The following is a 14576-nucleotide window of genomic DNA, read 5'->3' on the forward strand; positions in this document are numbered from 1 at the left end:
AGCAGCACACAGAAAAATGTACTGGCAGGTAGGAATCACTACAGGATTTCAGGATTACAGCCTTGGTGCAATCTGGACCTCAGTGTCAGCATTATCCCACAGCTTTCAAATTCCACCTGACTTCAACAGCTTTTTTTTCCCCCCTACAAATATATTTTACCTATGTGGGACACTGGGACATGAAAAAGTGGCATGAGAGCTCCCTGATGGGCATCTCATCCCTCTTAGGGTCTCTCCCTGGTGGGGTGGGATGGATGCACCTCTCTTTTTGCCTAGAAATCTGTAATACCCACATTCTTTTGAATGACCAACTAAGTATCTGTTAAGTTAATGGGAAGGAAAGGATAGAGATGGATCCTAAGCCTTGCCTAAACTGCTTGTCAACACAGCTGACACTGACACAGGGACACAGAACTAACCTGGGTGACACAAATGCACAGACAAGGTGGTGTAAAATGAACCTGCACTCTTGAAATATTCTTCAGATCTTTGAGGTATTTTAAAAAAAAACAGACCTGCTTGCCCTTAAACCCCTTCTCACTGTATAATTTCAGAGCTGATCTGCACATTAGTTAATATTTATAAGGCATCCCAAAAAGAAGATAATAGATACTGCCACTTCATAACTGCAGTAATTTAAACAGACATTGAATGGAACTTTTGTTGTTACTGTTGTCAAACGTGCTGAAGTGTTAACAGAAATCCATTTTTTAAATGCATCTCACTTTAATAAACACAGATGAAAATAATAGTTCTAATGGTTTTAGGGAAAAAAATGCCAAACATTTAAAACTTAATGAGAACCTATATTGTCTTATAGTGCTTGACTTGTTCCACCTTGCCATGTCAGATCATACTACTGACAGACAGCTACACATGAATTTAAAGCTCAAGAAATAGCCACTGGCAGTAGCATTACGAGGAACTCCAGGTGAGCATCACCTCTTCAGCAGTTCTTTTTCTCTTATTCCTAGCTGCAGAGCTACAGTTCACATTTATTGCAGTTATGTTGGAGAAACTGATTACCCTGCACCAGCCCTTTGTAGGAGCAGCTCTGAAGTTCAATTAATGATTAGAAAAAGAATGCATTAAGAACTCTGGTTTTAGGAGACAAAGTGACCCAAGCCCCAGAATGTAAATATTTGCTATCTCCAGCAGCATAGAATCATAGAATCATAGAACTGGCTGAGTTGGAAGGGACCTCAGAGATCATCAAGTCCAACCCTTGAAACACTACTGATGCAGTTCCCAGCCCATGGCACTGAGTGCCACATCCAGTCTCTTTTTAAATATCTCCAGGGATGGAGAATCCACTACTTCCCTAGGCAGCCCATTCCAATGGCTGATCACCCTCTCCATAAAGAAATTCTAATATCTAACCTAAACCTCCCCTGGCATAACTTAAGACCATGTCCTCTTGTCTTGTTGAAAGATGTCTGGCAAAAGAGACCAACCCCCGTCTGGCTCCAACCTCCTTTCAGGGAGTTGAAGAGAGTGATGAGGTCTCCCCTGAGCCGCCTCTTCTCCAGGCTGAACAGCCCCAGCTCCCTCCTTGTGCAAGGAGTATACAAGTATACAAGGAGTATACAAGGGAAAAATTATGATCTTCAAAAAAGCTTCCTAACCTGGCAGCTATTTCCAGAGTCACAAGGTTGGAGTTTCACTGGGTGGAAAGAGGATGACACCTCACTTAGTAACTCTTGTTAGGGTCTCACTGTTTGGTAAATCCTGGAAACTCCGGCACACGTGAGTAGGCATTTTGTTAACATAAAGGTCTGGGGATACCTATTTTGTCACACCTGGGAGGCAGTTCAAATGCAATACAATTAGCTGTCTAGAGAAGTCATGTTCCAGGTTGGAGTAGAAATACCAGCAAGAGCCTCTTTTCTCCTATTAACAAGACAAGTCCACTGAGAACCAATCAACCCTGCCACTGCAGTGCCTGTGCGAGGATTGTTCTGCACTAATAGACTGGGAGAAAGTAAATAATGACTTTTTAGTATTCTGAAAGCTCTCTCTAAATCACAGAGGGCTCTAATAGCATAGTTACACATTTAAAAATAATATTCACATTTCAGTAACGTGAAATGCAGGGAATGATTCATAGAGTTAAGTTTCAAAGCCTTCCCATCCCCCGCTACAACACAGACTGGCAAGGAGCTGTTACAGAAAATGCTTTTTGCTTTACAAACATGATAGCTTTTGTTTAGTGCCTCACCAGTTGGCCTTTAAACAATTACTGAAATAGCATTTTTAAACTGAGCACTAAATTCAGCTCAGTATTTTAAGAAAGGCAATGAATTTGGGAAGGATGCAAATCACCCATTCAGTGTGCTTGCGTTTCTTCATCTGCAGAAGCCCAGAACAACCCTGGGCAAAAGTGAAGTGGCTGTTTGTACCCAGACAGAGCAATGATGCACACCTAGGCAGTGTCTGTCTCATTTAAAACCTCCCAATAGCATCACACCCTGGCATTGCTTTGCCACTGCTCCTTCTGCTGAACTTCCATTGCATGGCAGCCAAAGAATAAAGGCATGTTTTACCCAAGAACATCTCCAGTGGGACAGGACATTATTCTGAATATGGCACACAGGAAAAGACTGAGGCTGCTCTCCTACAAGAAAAGGACAAAACAATACTTGGCAGTTGGCTAAAAACTTCCATGACCCAATACAGAGGGTTCTTAAAGCAATGGACAAGAAAGTGCACGTGGAATGTCTGCAATGCTCACTAAGGTTTCCACTGTGGATTTATACTGTCTGTAACAGACACTATTCATGAATACCCTAGAGCAACTGCTGTACATATACCACTGTCCGTGTCCATTATAATGTATATCAATTAATAATTTTACCATTTCTAAGACCTCTTCCATGAGTTTTTTCTCCAACTGTGATCATATTCTTTTCACACACAGTCAGAAACCTTGCCTATAGCTAAATGTCCAAAACAAGCAGACAGAAATCCATTATACCACACCAACCAATGAATTTTATCCCAACTTGCATATTTGGGCTACCTGTGAAAATATTGCACTGTTGCAGGCTGTTGCATTAGCTCTCCACTGAGCTCATTTGCTGTTTCTGGGGGCAGCATCTTTGTCAAGTGTTTCTGAAATGGCAAAGGAGTGATCTTCACGTAGGATACCGTGGTTTAACCAGTCTTTTCAGCTGACTACTAAGGTAGAATCCTACACAATAAAACTTCTGCTTTGCAATTCCAGCAAGGCTTCATCATTGGATGAAAAAACAAGCTTTTCAGGAAAGAGCTACTTGCTTCAATGAATAACCACTGCAGTGCAGCAGAAAAACAACAAGAGGGTTCATAACTTAAATCATCTCCTCAATTACAACACCTACAGTTGTGGACTACTGCTGCTTTCTTACAATTCCTATCCAACCTAACCTATGTTTTCTTTTATTTAAAGTATATTAAACAGATTTTTTCTCAGAGCTGTTAGAATAACACTCTGGGGAAAAAAAGGAACAATAGAAGAATCCACAAAAGACAGCTTTCCTCAGACTTGCACAATTAAAGCACAATATTCTGTTAGGAATGACAGAGTGAACAGAGTGATTTACAGCCACAGCCTATACTCTCCTTCCTGCATCCTCCTCTCCTCCTACCAGATTCATACACTCCATTACTTTGGCATTAGACTAGTATTCCATAAAAGCTGGCATTCGGCCTGGATTCTGTTGGCAATTACACCCCTACATTGTTCAGATTTATATAAGCCCAACTAGACATAAATTAAAACAAAACAAATGCAAGAAAACAAATAAATCCCATTAGTTGTGTAACTCAAAATATAATTGCAAAATAGCTATTAAAATATTCCACACTTCTTCTGGAAGAGATAGCATCTAATATATCACTGCCTGTTTCAGATATGCAGGAGGCCAACAAAGCTGCAAGGGATGTGGTGTGATTACTCAATAAATTCATTCACTTATTTACAAACTGCACAGAGATAAATTATACAATGCAGAACACAACGTACCTCAAAATAGGTTATGTTTTCCTCACATCAGTAGTAAAAGCTTTGAATGTTTAAATAAAAACTAAAAATATTATCTTAGAATAAGTAGCAATTTGATTCCTGGGTCTTCTGTGTCACCCAGCTGAACACGTAGCACAGATGACAAAAAGGGCCATCAGGAAAGGCTGTGTCTGCTCATCTCCATTGCTCTTCTCCTCCCCAAACCCAGGAAATCCCTATGGGAAGAAATCTTCATTCTTCAGAACATCTTAACTAAAAATGAGGTGAGTCAGGAGATATTGCAGCCTTGGTAGCCAATTCCTACCCAGGCAGTGCCATATCCTCCCTCTCTCTCTCCTCCATTTCATTTGTAAGAGTGAGAATTTTTTCTGCTGTAATCTGCAAACACACATACACAGTTGAACAAAACTGATGCTCTAGTCTGTTCATCATTCTTTTTAGGATATGCAAGTCTGGTGTCTCTGCAGATACATTACAAAATTACTGATTCTGCAGGAGTACTCCTTTGTACTATTGAACATTTTAATGATACAAAAATAAATAGAGTTTGGAACTTTCCATCCTTTTTTCTCTTTGAGCAGAACATGCACTTTTTTAATTTATTTTTTTGAGAGAGAAAGGGGAAAAAAAGCAATCACACTTCAACCATTAGTGTTCTTACTGAAACTGTGAAGCATCACAGTAAATGTACAAGCATCCCTTTGACAAGAGCACCTACCCACTAGTGAAATGGAAAAAGTTTGTGACTGGATGTACTAAAGTGATTGAGCTAATGATGACTCAAATCAAATGGATGAAAAAAAAATTGATTAATAACAAGTGGCACTAAAAGAACAGATGGTTTTATGAGGAATGAATCACAAACAGTAGCAATAGAGTATGTCCTTGTCCATTGGTTGAGAATTGGTAAGGAGAAGAATACAAAGACAAGTGCCTGAAGATGAGTAACAGTTTTGCTAAAAAGATTTTGAAATACATTTCTCATTCATCTCCTGGCACTGAATAGAGGCAGATGTATCAGAGGAGGTATTACATGGTTATGTGTTTCTGGAAATCTCTTCCCTATTAACTATGCTGCTGTTCTCATGGTTTGTGCTTAATCCATGTAAAACAAAGGAGGATGCAGGATTATTTATCACAAAGCACTGGTTTTGTACAGGAGGTTAGCATACAGTTTCTATAAAATAAATGCTGCTTTTTTATATACTACTAAACACTGACAAGCACATACATGCAACTACTTTTGAATAATGTTGATGCAGTCAATGCAGAGGGCAGGAAAACCTTTGTCTCATTAAAGGGGGAAAAGGTTCAAGATATAAGGGATCTGACACATGTTTTAGTCTCATACCAGATATCTGCATGCAAGCAATGTTCAGTAGTGAAAAAAACAAATCCATGTCTAAATGAATAATTTACTTTGAGTTTGCAAAATCTTTTCTACTGTTATTTAGATAAACATCTTGAGAGAAATGCATTGGTGTAAATAACAATCATAAAACTGATACATCTCATCAGCAACCCTGTGATGTTGTCAGAACCAGTGTACCTGGTAAAGTTTGAGAACTACCCAAAACAGGAAACCCTGGTAAAATGCTATGCAGTCAACAGCAAAAGAGTTTTAAGGATCCTACTGTATAGGAAATAAAGTATGAAAAGGATTTTTGAATGAAAAAACACCTAAGGGCAGAGAGCAGAAACTGGCACCACCAGCAGCAGGCTGCAATGGAAGATCACCTGTGCTGCTCCAGTGTGAAGTTCTGGGTATTCATCAGCCCTTTCTATTGCTTCTATTTTATAGGAATTTGTAACTTGTGAGGATGCTTAAGTGAAATCATCATAGCCAGAATGACTGACTTGGTGTACATTTGTTTCTAAGCTTCTCAGGAGAATGAACAGATCTGCTTTTTAAGCAGCACCATCCTGGCCTCTTTAGCAATAACACTAACCAGATATTGGCTTTTTTTCCTGAAAATATCAAGATCTATTGCCCTAGAACAAACTCCTTAAGATGCAATATCAGAGTACTGCAGCTTGAGATACCCATTTGAAAGAAGAAGAAAAAAATCTGAATGCAGATAAATAAATAATTAGGCAAACCTTACTAGTAGCTACTATTATAAAAGCACCATTTGCAAACCAATATCTGCACACTTCTTGTAGGGACAATGATAATTGATGTATTAAGAACACAGGAAATAGCTGAAGTTGATGATGGAATAGTAAATATTTTAGTAAACAGACTGCAAATAGCACACTTCTGATGTGATAAGCTTTGTCTGTGCAGGGTGCTTGAATATTTTGGCTCTGAATCAGCAGAACACTTTAGTGTCTTAATAGGATAATTATACCAATAAGTATAAAAGTCATTCCATTGATTTTAGTAGCATGACTCAAATCTAAGTCCCTGCATACTTTAACTATTTTTCTGCACAGTGACCTTTAGCATCCATCTAGATTGGAGCATGTGCTTAATTCTACATTTCTAGTTATTCCTGGCCTCAAACTGAAGTTTTATATTCTCAGATATCTCTATATTTTACTTTGAAAACAAGGCAATATGCTTCCTTTTACTGTTGTTTAAAATGGAGCTTCTTGCTGCTGCAATAAACAGACCAGTAGGCTCAACAGAATAGAAATAGAAATTGGGCAAAATCCATACTGATGACACCATACTATTAATAACTTACCTGCTGTGAACTTTCTCTTATTTATTAAAGCAAATGAATCCTATTTTAAACTGTTATAAAGTGTAGAGAATTTATAAATATGGGATCATTCCATTATAATTCAATCTTTTCCCCCGATTTCCAAATGGCTTTTAAGATGTCAGTGCAGTATTATTTGGTTTAGCTGTTTATAGATTTATTTGAATGCTCCTATTTCAAATGCACAATTGTCAAGCTTGCTATTTACCTGATGCACTGCAGACACCAGCAAGGGGCAGCTGCTTTCCCAGGATCTGTCCCTTGCTGTGGAGTGGTTCTCTGCCCCATTCTTCCTATCAGGATATCAACACCCTTTGACACCAGCACTTACAGCTCCTGTCCCTCCCTCCTGGATAGGGAGTGTGGAACTATTTAAAGAGGCTGAGAGGGGTTAAGGTACAAAAAAAAAAATGTGAAGGTGTACATTAAATACTCAACTTTCACTGACATGTAACCTTTATTCTAGAAAAATTCACTTCTACAAATGGTTTGGTCCTGCTACCAGATTTCTGGAAGAGAACCTTGAAGAGCTCCATGGAAGCAGTGGTTGCAGACATGCCCTGCCCAGGGCTAGTTTGGGGATGGCACATCACTGAGCAGAGGTCTGGCTATATGTTCATCATGTTGATGTCCTGGTGCTGCTGCCTCAACTCTGATAAAGGGCACTGAACCAGGTTTGAAATTTTCTATTGCTACTAATACAGGCAGCCTGCACACGTGCAGAGATCCTCTGGTCAAGTGTTGTGCAGAAACTGCAAGTTTTAAACATCCTTCTGATGGAAACTAAGAGCTGGGTGACTGCAGGGGGTCTGTACCTATGCAGCTGAATGAAAGAGTCCTCCTGACACCAGGAATGTGAGATAAGGAATTTCTCCAAGAGGGTTTCTGGAGAAGTCAGAGTAATCTTCTGATAAATCTAGATCTCCCCAAGCTGCTGGCCCTGAATTTCTTGACACTACAAGGAATAAGCCACTCTGCTAAAAGAGTTTGATATATGCAGTATTACTATCCTGATATACTTTAATGTTGAAAATAGAAATTGAAATCTCCTTAAATGAACAGAAAATAGAGGGGCAAGCTTTTCTAAGCTTGTAAACCTACAGAGAGCCTAATGGAAAATACTGTGCATTGGGATGATCTATTTTTATTCCAGCAAATGCAATTTCTCTTTCTTCTGCCTGCTGTGTTTCAGATACCAATCAAAATAAATCTGCTGTAATTAAATTAAGAGCTTACACACGCTGTTTTGGTTTGTTTTCATACTGGTTTTTTCCATACTTGACACCTTTTTTACATTTTTGTTTTTCTGCTGCATTTATGTTGTACCACAGAAGATGGTACCACCAAGACAGTGTAATGAAACCACTGTTTATACTTTCCCACCTACAGAACTCCTGACCCTCAGCATCTATCAGCTTGGGTTAAAGTTTTTTTATATATATATATTTATATATACACACACACATGTATATTGGCATGACTGCAGTTCTACTTTTAAGATTTGGAAGAATGCCAACCAGGAATTAGGATGAGATCAGTCCATTTACACAGTTTTATCTAAATCTCTGGAGCCAAGACTTTAGTATACTAAGCCACCTGTAAGCTACTTAATAATTAGCATCCAGGAAATCCTCCATATGATTTTTCTTTGAAAAAAAGGTAAAAAGAATTCCACCAGAGGTTGCTGCAACCAAAGAGAGATGCTCACAATATTAATTCTGATGTTAACATTTTTTTCTTAGCCATTAAAAAAATCAATTTGTCACTAAAGGCATTGCTAGGTGTAGTCTTAAGTGAAGCTGAACTTGGATTTTAAGCTTTGTGCTTAAAGGAGTACTTTGTGCTGAGGAGCAGAGTGACTCTTGTGCTCCTCTCATTGCCCCAGCTCTAGGACACAGTGAGACCCAGACAAGTGCACAAACCCATTTGGCACTTGGAGCAAAAGTCCTTGCCAGCTACCACCTTGCTGCAAGCCTGTGGTAGAATCTCACCAAGATAAGAGTTACCTTGGAGCCCTGGTGCCTAAAATGATTTGAGTTCCTCCAGTGTCTTGGGATTTCTAGCCTTGCTGTTCACTGATAGCTTAAGATGGACAATTCAGTGCCAATTTCCTTCTAAGCAAGGCAACAAAGTGTTTAAGCCAAAGTGTGTTCAAATAGTCTGGGAACTGCTGTTTGGTGGCACAGAACCCCTCGTGCTGGGAAGCATTAACAGGCAAAAGATAAACAGAAGGGGATATGATCACTGTTGGGGAAGTAGAAGTGAAGTGTGTCAGGCAGAAGGTATTTAATCATTTATTGCCTTTTTGATGCTAGGAAAATCCATCACAAAACATACTCACAGTCCTACTATATTTATACGGTTTATAGTGATCCACTTTATTTACTCCAAAGCAGCATGTTTTATTGGTAAAATTAAGGCCTACAGGCACAAACCCAAAAATATATTAACACTGTGAGTACCTCTGCTCCTTGGTCAGCATTAATCCTTTGAATTATTAATTTTATCATTCCTGTTACTGATTCCCTGGTTTATAGAATATGTTGGAAGAAGAAAGAAACATCTCTGCAACATATGTGCTTTTGCAAGGCTAAATTCAGATGGTAAAGTTAAGTTAATATGTCAGTGATTTGTAAAATAAGACTTTAAAGACTGCAACATGATTTGAATTGCTTGAGAATACATTTTTCTTGAAGGACAGAACTCTGCAATATTGCAAGAAATTATCTCCATGGGAAATTGCATTGTTGCAATTCTATGGCAATTATTTTTTTATTTTAGGTATTTCATTAAAGGAGAGGTGACATTTCACTGCTTGATAGTTCAAGTTAAATCTAAGAAATGCTTAAATTCTATCTTTAAAAACAGTGGTTTGCTATTATAAGTAGAAACAAGGAGAGTATATGAGATTATGATCCAAACGGTAAGGTACACATGCATATTATTTCTAGTGCTGGACAATGTGAAAAATGTCACCTTTGATTAATGGATTTTCATTCATATCAAAAGGATTTTTTATTGAACAAAAGAACACTATGAAATACAATGTGCTAATGCTTTTCTAGCCTGCTGAAGTTGGAATGAGCTTCCAGTGAGACAAATTAATGAGACACAAATATATTCGTTTGCCAGGCACTTTCTGACAACAGATAATTCAGTAGTTCCTATCCTGCATTAAACTATCTTGGCTAGGATTAATAAATATAGAATAAAGTTTTATATTAACATAGAGAACACAGTGTAAAATTTAAACAAACACATTAAGGAACTGTGGGGGAGAGAAGAGGAAAAAAAAAACCAAACCAAAAACCCTGCCAAACACAGCTAAGGCAATTTGATGTGTGGCTGGCTATTTCTTCTCATCCATAATTCACAATTTTGGGTCTAGCCTTTCACCAGTGTAAAGTGGATTGAGTGTTGAACATCATCATTCTAACTACGAAAGCTTCTAAATTTAAACAAGGTGAGTTCTGCTATCAGAAAGCTGGTTTCATTGTCACAAGATGTGATGGACCTGTGTTTCCTCACCAGTTGGTGTCTTTGTTTCCTTTTGATCCTTTCAAATTTTAGATCATGTTAACAAAAACCTTGATGGATCAGAGCCCTGAATGAAGAATCAAAGCTTAGCTGCAAAACAGATTCCAGAGCTGGGAAGCTGCAACCAGTGAGCATTTTTTTGAAACAATACTATATGGATATCCAAGTGGATCCACAAAAAAAGGAGCCCAGAAAAAGGACCAGTGAGTTTCCATTGTCATAGCATAGCTGTTCCCCATTTTTATGTCAGTTTAATATTTCCAGCACAGAATGCTCACAGGAATCCAGCTTCAGGAGCTTGCCATAATGTGTTATTAATATTTTTAAATTGCTTTCACAACCTTTAGCTTAAGTGAAAAGGACAGTGTTGTTGCAAAGTATTTTTCATTGATTGCCTGGAGATTCCCAGCAGTTTCCTATTTCACTATGGCAATATTAATAGAGAATCTCTGATATAAGAACCAGGAGAAATGAATGTTTAAGATCCTCAGAGCAAACCATCCACTGTATGGAGGAGAAGCCTCAAGCATTATAAATGGTGCTCTATCTGAAATAGGAACTGCAAAGCAAGCTTTATCTTTTGCAGCTTGTAAAGCCAAGTGCACCTTCAAAATATGAATACCTTAAAGATATATTATACAAAATATCCAGGAAAACACCTTTCATACTGAAAACCTGTAATGCTATCAAGAGTTGGCAATGACTAGGAGTCATGTGTTGACATGGATTGCATCTGCTTAAGGATTTTACTGCAGAATCCTTCCCTGCTGGTACAAGCAGGAATTTCTAGAATAGCACCACAAGGCATGGTTTATAGGAGTGATATCTAATCACATACCCAGTATACTGGGTAAAGCAGATAAATCAATTTTTTTCATCCAGTGCATAAGGTTTGTTACTGTTCAATAAGAACAATAAGCTGTCCCATAAGCAAAATGGACAGGTTTTGGTGTTAACAGTTGGAACTGCAAATATAATAAACCATAAAGCACAATGCCTGACAACCACACACCCAATAATGTTTTTCAGTTCTAAACACAAAAGCTATAACCTGAAAGTAAATGTTCCTACTGCTGCAGGACTGAGCCCCTTGCTTTGATATCAAATATCAGCATCTTCTAGTGAAACAGGATATATGTGCCATGAAGGAGAGAGAGATGTTCAGAGCACAAAAGGAGGAAGGTGTTCTCACTTTCTGAGAAGAACTCTGGGACAATTCCCTGTCTTCACAAACTTTCCTTGTAGATCTTCCCACAGTTAAAGGGTGGAAGGTTGTGACTTAATTAATCAATGCACCTCTGCAAACCTGGTGCATTAATTAGGTCTCTCTCCATTGTAGAATTTTTAGATAAGGTTACAAAGTGGTTTTCCCACAGGCAAGATATTTTAAAAATCCCCCCAGTCCCCCCCCCTCCTTTTTTTTTTTTTTTTTATCTTTGTCCTGCAAAGCCACATATTTTCAATACAATGTTTTTAATTTCTTTCAAAACTCTGTCTTCCTGTTAATGTCAGTCATTGGGCTAATAAAACCCTAATGTCAGCCAAGAGGTAAAAAATGACTGGGTTACACAGTCACACAAACATCTCACTCATACATACCCATTATTGTAATCATATGAGCCTTGTTAGAAAACACAACAAAACTTTGTTTTCTGTGAAGAGCTACAGACAAAATCAAGCATGTTTTTTTAAGAGTAGTTAATTTAAAGCTAAATTATTACTTTTTTAATATGGACCCTATTGGTAACTAACTCTATGCAAGGACTGCATCTTGCTTCCTTAAGCAATGCTAGGAAGTAATTTTTACTAAATTGTACAAATGCTTTCTCTTTCATTTTTTTCTCTATCTTCTCCAGTACAATGAGAACTATACTGTAGGTACTCAACAAATGGATTATTATACGTCAGTCAAGAAAGCTTTTAGCAGAAATTATGCCCTGGTGGGCAATACAGAAGATAACTGCTGTAAGACACAGTTACAGGAAGAAGGGATTCAGAGACCATGAAGTTACTTGGCAAGTCTCAAGGATTTATGCAGTATATCCAACAGTCTACATATGTATGAGTAGTTGCAGCTAGCAATTGTAAAAAAATAGTTTAGGAATGCTTGTAACAGTCACTTTTGCAAATGTTCAACTCCAGATCTGGAGGTACAACTCTCCATCAGCAACACATGCTTTAGAAGCACTCCTATTAATATTAGTTTTATTAAAGCTAACAACTGCCACCAGCTATTTTTTGCATGCTCTATGAATCTCCATGACTCTCTGCATGTTTTTCCAGCTATGTAACAAAACCTTTTATACAGCTAGTAAACCTTAAATTATAAATAGGGTTATTGAGAGAGACTCTAGATAAGATGCATTCTTAACAGTCCCAAACCAAATACCTGATGTCACATGTTGAAAAGGGGAGAAGCCAACAAGCTTTCTAGCCTGTTGGTTTTCAAATAAGGGGATTGAGGTGAAAGATTATTCAGGATCCACTGAGCCTGGTGTGCACCAGGTTAGTATTAGTCTGAACCTGACTTGCCAGAAATTTGAGCATGCAGAAAAAAATGAGCGCACAGGAGAAATAAGAATTGAGATCCCAGTATTCCCTCTTGGTGAGTGCCAACCCTGAGTACAGAGTTGGCCACTGCAGACTATACTTTTCAGACTCACAGATAACTCATGTCTTTCAAACCACGTCTCCCTTACATCCTTATCCCATCAAGGCTAAACCACTGCACTACCCTTCTCTGTCACCTCTACTTATACCTACCTTGTATATTATTTCAACACTAAGTGACATGGCACAAGTCAATTCCAGGTATTTTAGAAAGATCTATTATCAACAAAAAAGACAGCCTAGCTCTAAGTGCTAAAATGGGTAAGGCTTCTAATACAGTACCCAAAACTGCATTATGCATATTGGGAGAACATAAATCTAGACTGACCCGAAACTGAATTTTAAATAGCTTCAAAAATGTTAATTCTATTCATAAATTCAGCATCAAGATGTCAAACAATCTTCAAAAGGGCTTCATAGTACAGAGGGGTGCATTTAGCAATTCCAAAACCCTATTCCTATTTTTATCCTGTGATTACACCAGGAGTAAATCTCCTCAACACAAACAACCAAGACCTCAGTGTATGCAAGCAGATAACAGTGGTTACAGATCCCTTAGAATTAAGATGCCCAACATGAACACATTTAGTGCTCCACAAATAGTTTTTTAATGTCATTGATCTTGGATATTTTTTTTAAGCTACTTTCTGTTCCTTTGACAGATGTGCTATGCTGCATTTCATTACTTTCTCTCCTTACCTCGTTCCTTTGTTTTCGATAAGTGATGAGGCTTTCGGAAAAGATTAAGCACTGGCAGGCAAAGCAATGGCCCAAACAAGATTTTAATTGGAACCTCAAATCCTGTGGAAAAAATAAGAAATGAAACCATTAATAATTTAATTTTACTAAGAGACAAAGTGAGTTCATGTACCCTCTTTTAAGTAGCTTTTGCCATCTTTCTTCACATTTGATTTCAACAGGTGTACAATCTGTTAGCCAAATACCATTAAAACCACAATCATTACCCCAAGATTTCAGTCAGGGATCCACGGCTGCCAAGAAGCACTGATGGGAATAGTTTTAATCTAGAGAAGTACTTAATTGATTACTAGCAATAAGTCAGAATTTGTTTGATTAAGCTGCAAGTCCAAAACATATTTTTTTCTGTAAAATCTAAAAATCCTCCTACAGCTGCATAATGTTTATAGTGTTTTCTTACACTGCCACAGTGTGTCCTTTGCCCCCTAAATGACAGAGTACAACCATTACACAGCAACATGACTCAAACGTAACCAAGGCATAATGCTAAACAATTGAAGCTTCAAGACAAAAGAAAGAAATTTCATTTCTCTCGAGATAGGCGAAGGATTGAAACATATAAGCCTCCATAAAAGCAAACCATAAAAGCAATTTTTTAGGGAGTCAGAGGTTATACTTTGAGTATTGAGGTTCCAGTATTGGGCAAGCCACAACCAAATAAACAGCAAAATGAAACAACTCAGCCTATGAGCTTATTTCTGAAACTGAGGCACCCTTGCATAAGTAGTTTTTATTCAGACAGACAGAGCCAAAAAATCCCAGATGTGTCACAGAACACCTCTAAGAATTTTCTGAGAATTTACCCTTTGTCTTTGGAAATTGTCATTTACTATTCTCATAAATAACAAGTGGCATTAATACAATTATTTCAACAGATCAGCAGTAACTTCCACAAGCAGGTCAGATGTGTATGGGGGAGGATGCTGTGTTGCCTTTTCTTACTTCACTGTTATTGCACA

The sequence above is a fragment of the Calypte anna genome, chromosome 4 (genome assembly GCF_003957555.1).
Source record: "Calypte anna isolate BGI_N300 chromosome 4, bCalAnn1_v1.p, whole genome shotgun sequence".
Taxonomy (NCBI): Eukaryota; Metazoa; Chordata; class Aves; order Apodiformes; family Trochilidae; genus Calypte; species Calypte anna.